The sequence below is a fragment of the Anopheles arabiensis genome, chromosome 2 (assembly GCF_016920715.1).
Source record: "Anopheles arabiensis isolate DONGOLA chromosome 2, AaraD3, whole genome shotgun sequence".
Taxonomy (NCBI): domain Eukaryota; kingdom Metazoa; phylum Arthropoda; class Insecta; order Diptera; family Culicidae; genus Anopheles; species Anopheles arabiensis.
This window is the reverse complement of record NC_053517.1, coordinates 67136394-67146647: the sequence shown is the minus strand read 5'-3', so window position 1 is coordinate 67146647 and position 10254 is coordinate 67136394. Positions and strand designations below refer to the sequence as shown.

At 41.6% G+C, this 10254-nt stretch overlaps 1 long non-coding RNA gene across 3 annotated transcripts; it reads left to right on the top strand.

The window, feature by feature from the left end:
- Window positions 1-5535: 5535 nt before the first annotated feature.
- Window positions 5536-6947, top strand: LOC120894140. 3 transcript variants are annotated; one of them, XR_005738172.1, is made up of 3 exons: window positions 5536-5828; window positions 5995-6552; window positions 6620-6947. It is a non-coding gene; the product is annotated as an uncharacterized LOC120894140 (long non-coding RNA). The 3 variants fall into 3 exon arrangements; XR_005738173.1 differs by having other exon boundaries at window positions 5536-5907; XR_005738171.1 differs by having other exon boundaries at window positions 5536-5913.
- Window positions 6948-10254: the final 3307 nt, after the last annotated feature.

Here is a 10254-nt window from a genome sequence, read left to right as displayed (position 1 = left end):
TCTATCACCTGAGACATGGCCCTCCGCTCTAACATACCGAGAGTTTCGTAACTACCGGAACAACAACAATAACATTCCGAATACACGCGACGTCATCGATGCTAACTCGATACATCAACTCACACACGATCACCCTGCCACTCTCGCTGCAGACAGCTATCACAATCCACTCTCACGGTCCGGAATAAGCGCTCCGATATCAAACACCACTACAGATATGCACTCGCAGTCTGGTCCGATTTCCTCTCCTGATATGACCACTACAGATACAGATGCAGGTTTGTTTACAACTGAACCACAGCAGGATCTCAACGAGCGAATGCTTGTCACCACTACACCTATCAGATCTCCTGAATGCTTAGCCGCTCCTAAAAAAAGACCGCGACGAGTTAACACTAAACGGACTGATGATTCTGCGGAAGCCGGTCCGTCAGATGAATAGCAATTGAATATCAAAAACACAACAATAACATACCTACCGATGAACTACCAAAATGTTCGAGGCTTGCGTAAAAACTGAATGATCTTAGACTAGTACTTTCCGAAACTGAATACAAAATCGTAATATTAACTGAAACCTGGTTGAACAATAACATAAACAATGAGTTATTCAACGACGATCGCTATTCTATTTACCGATGCGATAGAACCACCACCAACAGCACTTTCTCCATCGGTGGTGGTATTCTAATAGCCTGCTCTCGCTCTCTCTCATCTTGCGAAATTACACCGACGGATCGAACTATGGAACAGTTATGGGTCAAAATTCGATTGGGCAATATTTTTGTTTATATCGGTGCCATGTATATTCCACCTTACAACGCATATAACGACATAATTGTTAACAAACATCTGGAAAGTATACGCGAAATTTCATCACGCATGAGAGATAACGATCTCCTGCTTGTCGCAGGAGATTTTAACAAATGGAACATTACGTGGTCCAAAATCAATCCAGCCGATGTCGAGGATGTACCATTGCGCTCCACTTTCATGCACTATAAACCGTCATCTAAGTCTCGAAAAAATCATATTTTCATCGATGGTATGGCAGCAAACGGCCTTTATGAATTAAGCAACGTTAGAAACTCCATGGACCGACAACTCGATCTAATTTTTGCTAATTCCAACGCCGCTGAGATCTGTTCTGCCGTGTCTAAATCGGAACCGGCCCTGCTCAAGCTCGACAATTATCATCCTGCACTCGAATGGTCAATACGTCACTATGATCCTCATGCGTCTAGCTCCCATCCAAGCAACACATATCAGCAATGATTAAATTACTCAAAGGCTAATATCGTCGAACTGGAGGAAAGAATATTTCTATTCGGTTCTACTTTTAACTGCTCCAACTTTCCATCTGTTGACGACGCTGTTCATGCATTCACGATTTTCATGAAAGATGCTCTACAATCCTGTACGAAAATTATGCACCAGAAACGCTCTCCAGCATGGAGTAATAACAGGCTTATCATCCTCTAACGAGCCAAAAACAAAGCCATTAGTCGATACCGTTTTTTGAGAAGTAATATCACTAGGGAAAATCGTAACGTTTCGCCGAAACTTGCAATCTAAGCTCCTGCTTAATACGATTGCAAGTTTTGAAAGGGTCCGCCCTGATTATCTCAACCATCTGCGCGTCAACGTTAGCCGTTGTTTTTCGCGGACGACCTGTGGATTTACCCGTAGCCTCGCTACGAATGCACAATGGGCAGTTTAGAACAAATTGCGCGATAAAATTATTTTTGCAGAAATTGTTAGTTTTTATCGTTTGTAGTAAAGTATTATGATAGTAAATAACATTTTATTTGTAGTTCGCATCCATACCACCAGGTGGCGCTACATAAAATAGTGTTTTAAGGGATTTTTGCTTAGTTTTATTAATTTTGTGTGTTTTTTTCTTGTATTATTTGTTGCTAATAGTATAAACCATTTTAAAATATACTGTAATGTTCCATAATGAAGATTAAATAAATAATAATAATAATAATATCTAAACAAAACATAATAATTTTGAATAAGATAATTTTTTCTGCTTTGTATTGGACAATTGTAGCTAATTCTCGTCACTTTTACTCACAGGTAGTACAAATATTAAAAATTTACATACACAACTTAGGTGGATGCTATTACAAGCTCCTGACGTCTAGTTCACTTTTCTAAAGACAAGAATAAAGGCATTTAAATAATTAGATAGAGCAGGTGCATTGAAATAAAGTACATCCCAAATTCGTAATGAAAAGCAGCCCATATTGTTTGTCTTTGAATATTCATCCAATACCTTTCCAAGTGCTGTACTGCCTTCAGAAGGGGTAATAAAACTAAAAATCCTTCTTGGTTTTACAACTATCTGAAAAAATCAAAATTGCACGATAGCAACAAACTAAGTATTTACTTCATTTGTAAAGTTAAACCCTGTCTTTGTTTTAGTGCGTGTAGCTACTGATATTGAACTGGTTAACGAATCAGAGGAATACAGCTCATTATACATAATGTCCTTCTGGATGCATTTTCTTTCTTGCAAAATATTCTTTGTAGCATCTCCCCTCTATCCTTATATTTAGTTTGTCATGAGTTTTGGGATTTTCTTCTCCCAAAACGCCAATAGATGCTACTGCATTCATAACGTTTTCCTGTTATGCGTATAATTTAAGAATTACTTTCCTTATATCCTTCTATAATCTGCAGTAGGACCAAAACGTATTTGGTTCTGATTTGCTTCATTATATTTAATGATAAAGTTAGGTTAGAATAGAAATTTACATATAAGATAAGTACATGAGCTGAAACTAAGATACACAGCTTCGTAATGGAAATGAAAGTTGATCAAAAGCACGTAGAATATATTTTTGTAGAATACACGAAATACGCTACACTAGGCACCTATGGAGCCGCCTAGTTATGCATGTGTCTGTTTTTAGAAAAAGTTGATGTGAAAAAACTTCAATAAAATTCGCGTTCGCAAACTTTCGCAGAATATTTCTTCACAGATTGATAGTATATATATTACACTATGATGTGACATACATGAGACAACGCCACTCTACGCCACTTTTATAATGGCATCAAGTCAAAAATTAAAATTATGAAAATTTTCAGGAGGTTTCTTCAGTTATTATCGTATATTTTTGCATAAAATTAACTTAGCTCAAAATTTTTCATGTGTTTATAAAGCTGACTAAATATCCTTTATAAAATGTCTAAATTTATCAAAATCGGTTCATATTTGAAAAAGTTACAAAGGTTTAAAGTTTTCCAAATAAGTGAAGATTTTTCTGCGTTTTTAACAAATCTCGACTTTGAGAGGTGTTTTCTAGATAACCAGAACAGATAAAGAGCTCATATTTGGTATTTTTCTTAGTTTAACCCTTAGTATTAAAACCTATTATTTGGAATTGCGCTATTACAAAGTTGATTTTTTGAATTTCATCCCGGCAAATGCCCATTGTGGAATGGCGTTGTCCACAAACGTCCGCGAACGGCCGAACGCCATGCAGATGGTTTTGATAGGCACGTTCTCACGATACAAACCCTGAATATGTTTCCGCTCCTCTGGAGTGCAGTGCTTTCCGCGACCCATGATGAACTTGTGGAATTTTCAAATCGCAAACTTTCACCTTTACCACTGAATGAAGAATGAAGCGCAACACGGTTTGGATCTCTTTTTATACTACCGAAAAACGCTGCCGTTACTCAAAACTCAGATAAGTAGCGCACCACAAATGCGAGTATAAAAGGCAAACAAACAGCGATTGCAAATTCAGTACGCCTCGAACGTTAGGTGAAAGAACTCCGCAGGAGCCAAAGCCTCTCTAAACCATACTAACAACAACATACGCCTCGATCTGTTGGCGATAAGAGGCCAACGAACTCCGCAGGAGCCAAAGCCTCTCTAAACCATACTAACAACAACAACAACTGTTGGCGATGACACACCTATTGCACGCAAAAAACCACACAACAAATTTTTTTCCTATCTTTTTGTCCGCCGGTGTACCTTCTCCGACATCCCCGAAAATTTTGGCGCTTCATCGACAGCAGACGACGCTCAAACGTAGTTCCAAGCACAATCAAATATAATGATTCCGTGGGCACGTCGCCCAAAGATATTTGCAACATTTTCGCTGAAAGATTTTCCGATGCCTTCTCCACCCCTATTGTAGATCAAACGGTGATCTCAAGGGCCACATCTTACACACCTCTAAACATGATTGATTATACCATTCCTACGTTTGATATACGCACAGTAGAAAAGTGCCTCAAAAGCCTTAAACCCTCTACAGCTTCTGGTCCCGATGGCATTCCGAGTTACATCATCAGTAAATGCTATCAGTCCCTAGCACCTGTATTAACAAACATATACAACACGTCACTGAGTTCCGGTATTTTCCCACGCTTATGGAAGACCTCGTGGATGGTACCAATATTTAAAAAGGGGATCGCTCATGTGCTTCAAACTATCGCGGTATCACATCACTTTGTGCGGTATCAAAAGCTTTTGAGCTTCTGCTTTACGGCCCTATGCTCTCCGCTACATCGAATTACATTATGGATAACCAACACGGGTTCGTACCCAAACGTTCAACATTAACGAACCTCACTGAATTCGTTAGTTTCTGCAAACGTAATCTCGACTCCGGAGGTCAAGTGGATGCTATTTACACCGATCTCAAAGCTGCTTTCGACCTCATCTCACACGACATTTTAATCGCCAAATTGCAGAAGTTAGGGTTTTCGGAACAAATAGTTAAGTGGTTGCATTCCTACCTCACAGAACGCTCATACAAGATCAAAGTAAACGATCATGCATCTAGAGAGGTGCTTGGCACCTCAGGAGTGCCTCAAGGCAGCAATTTGGGCCCGCTGCTCTTCATTCTTTATATAAACGATGTAGGGATTTTGCTAGCTAAACACCGTTTTCTTCTGTTTGCCGATGACGTTAAGCTGTTCGTTCCTATCAACGATACCAATGACTGCATCAATCTTCAACACGCCATCAACCTGTTTAGCATATGGTGCCGTGATAATACAATGGTGCTATGTATCGAAAAATGTCGTGTTTTGTCTTTTTACCGTTCTCGGTCTTGCACACGATTTAACTACCAGATCGATAACATATCCGTTGAACGCACCGATACATTCCGCGACCTTAGGATCATTCTCGACACACGTCTAACATTTAACGATCACCTAGAGAATATAGTGTCTACAGGGAACCAACTACTGGGTTGGATTATTCGATCAACGCAAGGTTTCCGTAATCCTATGACCATAAAAACCATCTACTCTGCCTACGTTCGATCTGTGTTAGAATATGGCAGTATTGGGTAAAAACCCAATACCGCGCTGTTAATAAACCAGTGACAGTTCGAACATGCGACCTGGGCATTGTGGGCCGCTCCACACTCTTTGTGTCAGTTTCAATTGGTGTTGTTTTCATTTATGGCGGTTTGTTTACATTTCGTTGCGGTTATCATCAGGTTTCCGTCGTTCGATATTCGGTCGAGCTTTCTTTTCGTCAACCTCATCGTGACGATCGTGGTGCTCGGTGGACTGTTGGCAACGATCGAAAAGCATCTCCCCACTGCCATCCGGCAGACGTTTGCTGCCCTCTGGTCGGTGGCCGGATTTGCCGTCATGATGTAGCCAGCGCGGGACTACGTAATCGCCTTCCTCGATACGTTGGCAACCAACAAGCATATGGTGCGCACCACACCTACCGAGACGATGGTTGCCATGACGCTGATCACGCTGCAGTGTTTGCGCCGGTTCCACAAGACCTGGTTCGTGCAGGTGTTCTCGAGCAAGCTGAAAATCACCCACCAGTGGTACGTGGAACACTTTCACAACTATCCGAAGCAAGCTCGTCAGGAAAGCACTCGTCCCGTTCGTTCTGTGAGATCGACGGTGAGGGTGCGGATAATATCGTTCCGGTTGTTGGGCTTTTTTGAGGATCGAAAAAATGGTATGGTTTGTGTCCGGCTTTTTTTTTAGGTTGCTGGTTCCCGGCTGATGGGATTCAGCTGGTTTTCCTGGATCGTCTGTGAATGCCTTGTTCCACGGACCGGTCGTCGATGCACTCGAGGTGCACCGCATTGACGAGCGGCAGTAGCAGGATTCAATCGGCGCGGCCGAGCTGGCAGCGAAGCCGTTTCTCGGTGAGCCATTCATGCCGAATGAGGGCGGTCAAGAGCCGGCTGCATACGTTCGATTCGTTCGATTCGATATTCGTTACGCGCACGATTAAACTGTGTAACGATGCCGAGTGTGTCCGGCCATCGCGACTAGCAGCACAGCGGAAGTTAAGTTGCGTCGTCTATTGTGGTGCGATGCGCTGTATGTTCCGGGTGTGCGATTGAGCTTCATGTTTGTTTCTTTTTTGTTCACAGACACCTTTTCATCAACAACTGGCATGACTATCGGCGCACGGTCGGTGGCTCTAGCGAAGGGGAGGGTGCGTTCCAATCGGCTGGCAGGACACAGATCGTATCGGTTAGGACAGCGATCGGCATAGTACGGCTCGCGACCCGCATGTGGCTATTTGTTGACTAGGTGGAGGCTCTTTATCGTTCACACATTTTAAATAATTTTCATACATGTTTTCTTTTGGTTAATCTAGATGCCTCTTCAAGTGCAAATCTACGAACATGTTTAGAAGACTTGGCTCTTTCGGTCGCAACGTTTGCCGAGTCGCTGGGGATATTGGATTGTAAGGAATGAATATACTGTCCGCAGGAACCAGATGATGACATCACCAAGGAGCTACTGCGCTAAAGCTTATCAGGAGGAGGCGAGAATGGTTTGACTTTGGCACAGCTCCCACGTATCATCCATACCACACCAAATCATTATGGCGCAGCCGTGAATATGTACAACGTCATCCTGCTCGGGTTGGATGGTGACGGTCTCCCGCTCGGTATATCTTGACGGCAGTATAACGCATATAACATATGGCAAGTATACATATAGTTTCAGTACGTTTAATAAGTATAAAGAATGCTAATATCTTTGTTTCTTATTCAAATTTTCAGATTCAAATGAACAATATACAAGGTGTACTAAACATACACTGGACTCTGTTTGGAACGGGTCTAGTAAAAGTATTTGTTAGTGGTGCGTGCATATTATTATGTGCACCTATTTTAATGTTCCTATCGTGTTACCGATCGAACCGACCAAACCCAGTAGAATAAAAAATATGATTACATTACATATCCCAAATGTGGCTACTACACCCCAATGCCAAAAGAAAGAAATACAAATAGGCTATCAATTGGTGAGTAATGCGATATATTTATACAATTTCAGTCAAAAAAATGAGTAGTATATTTGATGCAATAATTATATATGTGTTTGTATAATGAATAATTTTAACATGTAAATAACGTTATAGTGTAATATACACCTTCGATAGTGTCACGATTGTGTGCATGAGTGTGTACACATTTCCAAATCAGCTTCATTATCTGATCCATTAGATAATTTGTTAACTGATTCAAATTTCAATTACAGTTTCCTGATGCTTGTTGCGTGGTTTTAACTATAACGGAACCATGGCCCTTAATAATACTCCAAGATGTTGTTAATATATAGTTACGTGCACCATAGTGACACGCTCACCTCACTGCTTGAATTGACCATTGATCCGCTGAACCAGCGGAGAACATCGGACAATCGCGACCAAGAAGAAATACTGTTCTATGGATTACGCACCTGCGGCAAGTGCTAGGATCGATTGTCTATAACCAATTGTCTTGTCCGCATTTTGTTCGACCCGAGAACCGCAGCCAACACAACGAGCGTAACAAACAACGGCCTCACATACGCTCTAACACAACGTTTGGTTTTATGATTAGCAAATCTGATGTTAATTATTTCTCAAAGTGCGTGCTTCCTCACGAGTACACGTATTTTTTTTTTTTTTTACCCAAATGGTGTTGCTCAACAAACACATAATTATATGTTTCAATAGTCCATGCGTATATTATCACAATAAAATCTTATATCTAATTGAACCAAACTAATACTAATACTAATCCTATGCTAACATAAAACAAAAGAAAAAAAATAAGGCACTGGTCACATTATAAGGCAAAAAGGGAGGGGGGGGGGGGGTACATGATGCATAAAATAAACTCATTCATTCTATTCCGTTTGGTGAGTGTTTTGCTCAGCAATCTCATTCACCAGATGTTTCATGATGTGTGCGTTGAAGGACGTGCGTGAGTTACTGAGCACTTGCCTGTCACGGGTTAGCATGATACAACATTAATGTTTCGTCTATATGCTTGGCTATCGTAGGATGTTGCGCAGTGACTGTTTTTTACAGTTAGATGAAGGAAAACGAATACCTTAGAAAATGAAATAGAATGTAAAACAAACAAAATAAAGTTTAAAAAAAACATAAGAGATACAGTAAAAAGTAAATGAGCATGTGGTTTCTTACCGATAGTGTGTTGTGGCATGTGCACTGAAAAACGATTCTCTATCATTTCGCGTGTAATTCCAACATGTAGCACGAACTCATGCGGTAGGGAACATGCAAAAAAAAGAAACATTTAAGTTTACAAATTTTGTTACCGACTTGTACTGGTGATGTGAAATAACTTACCGCAGGGGAGACCCCACGATAAGAGACGTTTCCTTTCTTATCGTGAACACTGTCGGATGGTTGGCGTTGTAGATTCCTTTTCCCACTGCCACTTAAATCCGGATCGACGCGTAGGTCGGTGAGCTCGTGCGGCAAGAGGCATGCAAATAGGAAGAAAAAATAAAAAATATTAATAAACTGCCTACATTGTCTCTTGAAAACCGATCGCTATGATGTATCAATACTTACCGCAGGGGAAACCCCCTCGACTAGTGAGGTGTGCTACCGCTTCGGGAAATCGGTCGGATGGTATGCGGTGTACTAGATCTATCCCTTATCCCGCTTGCCACTTAAAACCGAGCTCGTGCGGCAGGAGGCATGCAAATAGAAAGTGTTAGGAAAGGAAGGAAATTGGGTTGTCATCTCGTGCAAGCCGATCGCTATGATCTAGAATTACTTACCGCAGGGGAAAACCTCAAAAAAAAATCGATGTTTTCAACTGCGCTGCCTAAAAAACAAAATCTTAGAAAGGGATTTGTTTTAAAATTTAATTTCTTTTTTTTTTTACAAGGAGGGGGAAATGTAGAATGCACCTTAGCAAGGTGCCATCAAAACTCTCCTCCTTGGGTCCGTTTCGCAGCTAAGCTTCTCTGGACCAAATGAGAATCTGCTTTGAGTGTACCTGCTTAAAAAAAGAAAACTAATTATTAAAAATGTTCGATTTGGTTCCCCAAGGCATCTATCAAGGCGACAAACACATCATCATTGCATTTCCGGAAGATATGCTCAGCAAAATATTTGTCCATGTTGCTTTTAATATTAGTGCCTTGTTTTCTCAAAAATGCCTTCAACCATCTCCAAACATTCTCAATCCGTTGTGTGTTGATATTGTTATCATCTGGATTGAGGAAATTTCTGGAGTGGTTGACACAACCGTGGGGATTTTCTAGTTCCTCCAGCCCATTATAACCTTTCCAAAGATCGGTCATAATTTTCGTTCCGGGTTCAACATGCCGAACCACCAGATCGCTCAAAACTACGAGCGTTTCGGGACACGCTCCAGGAAAATGACCTTAGTTTCCCGGCATATCCCACCCACAAGCCACTGAGGACCGGAACTACCGACCCGGCCGACGGTGTACTTTCGACGAGTAATGACAGTTTCGTCGATTTCCACCGTCATGCCAGGCCCCCCTATCTTCTCTCGTGTACGATCGAATGTTTCCCAAAGAAAACTTCGGATCGTATCGTACCACGAGAGAACCGTGTTGTGGGAGAGGCCAGTCTCTAACGCACAACGAGTTGAGTTGGCCCCATTGGCCCACTCGTAACAACAACGCACAAGGCTCCTAAGCGAAGCCTTGTGGTTGGCAAATATGGACCCGGCCCGGATGCTGCTGGTCCCGCCGCATTTGTAGTCGGGACATACATACCTGTAGCCGTCGATGCTTTTGTAGGGAGTTAGCTTCATTTGCTTTGGACATCTCGGGCACAATTGAACCGGCTGCAGAAGAGCCCGTTTTTGCATCCACTCGATCGCTTGTTCACGGTCCTGAAAAATATCAGAAAGCATATCAGTATTGTAAGCCATTTTCAATTGCCTCTTTGCGCTTTGAAAAATATGCACAAGTGGCGCCAAATATTGTGTATGTGTGCGGTATATT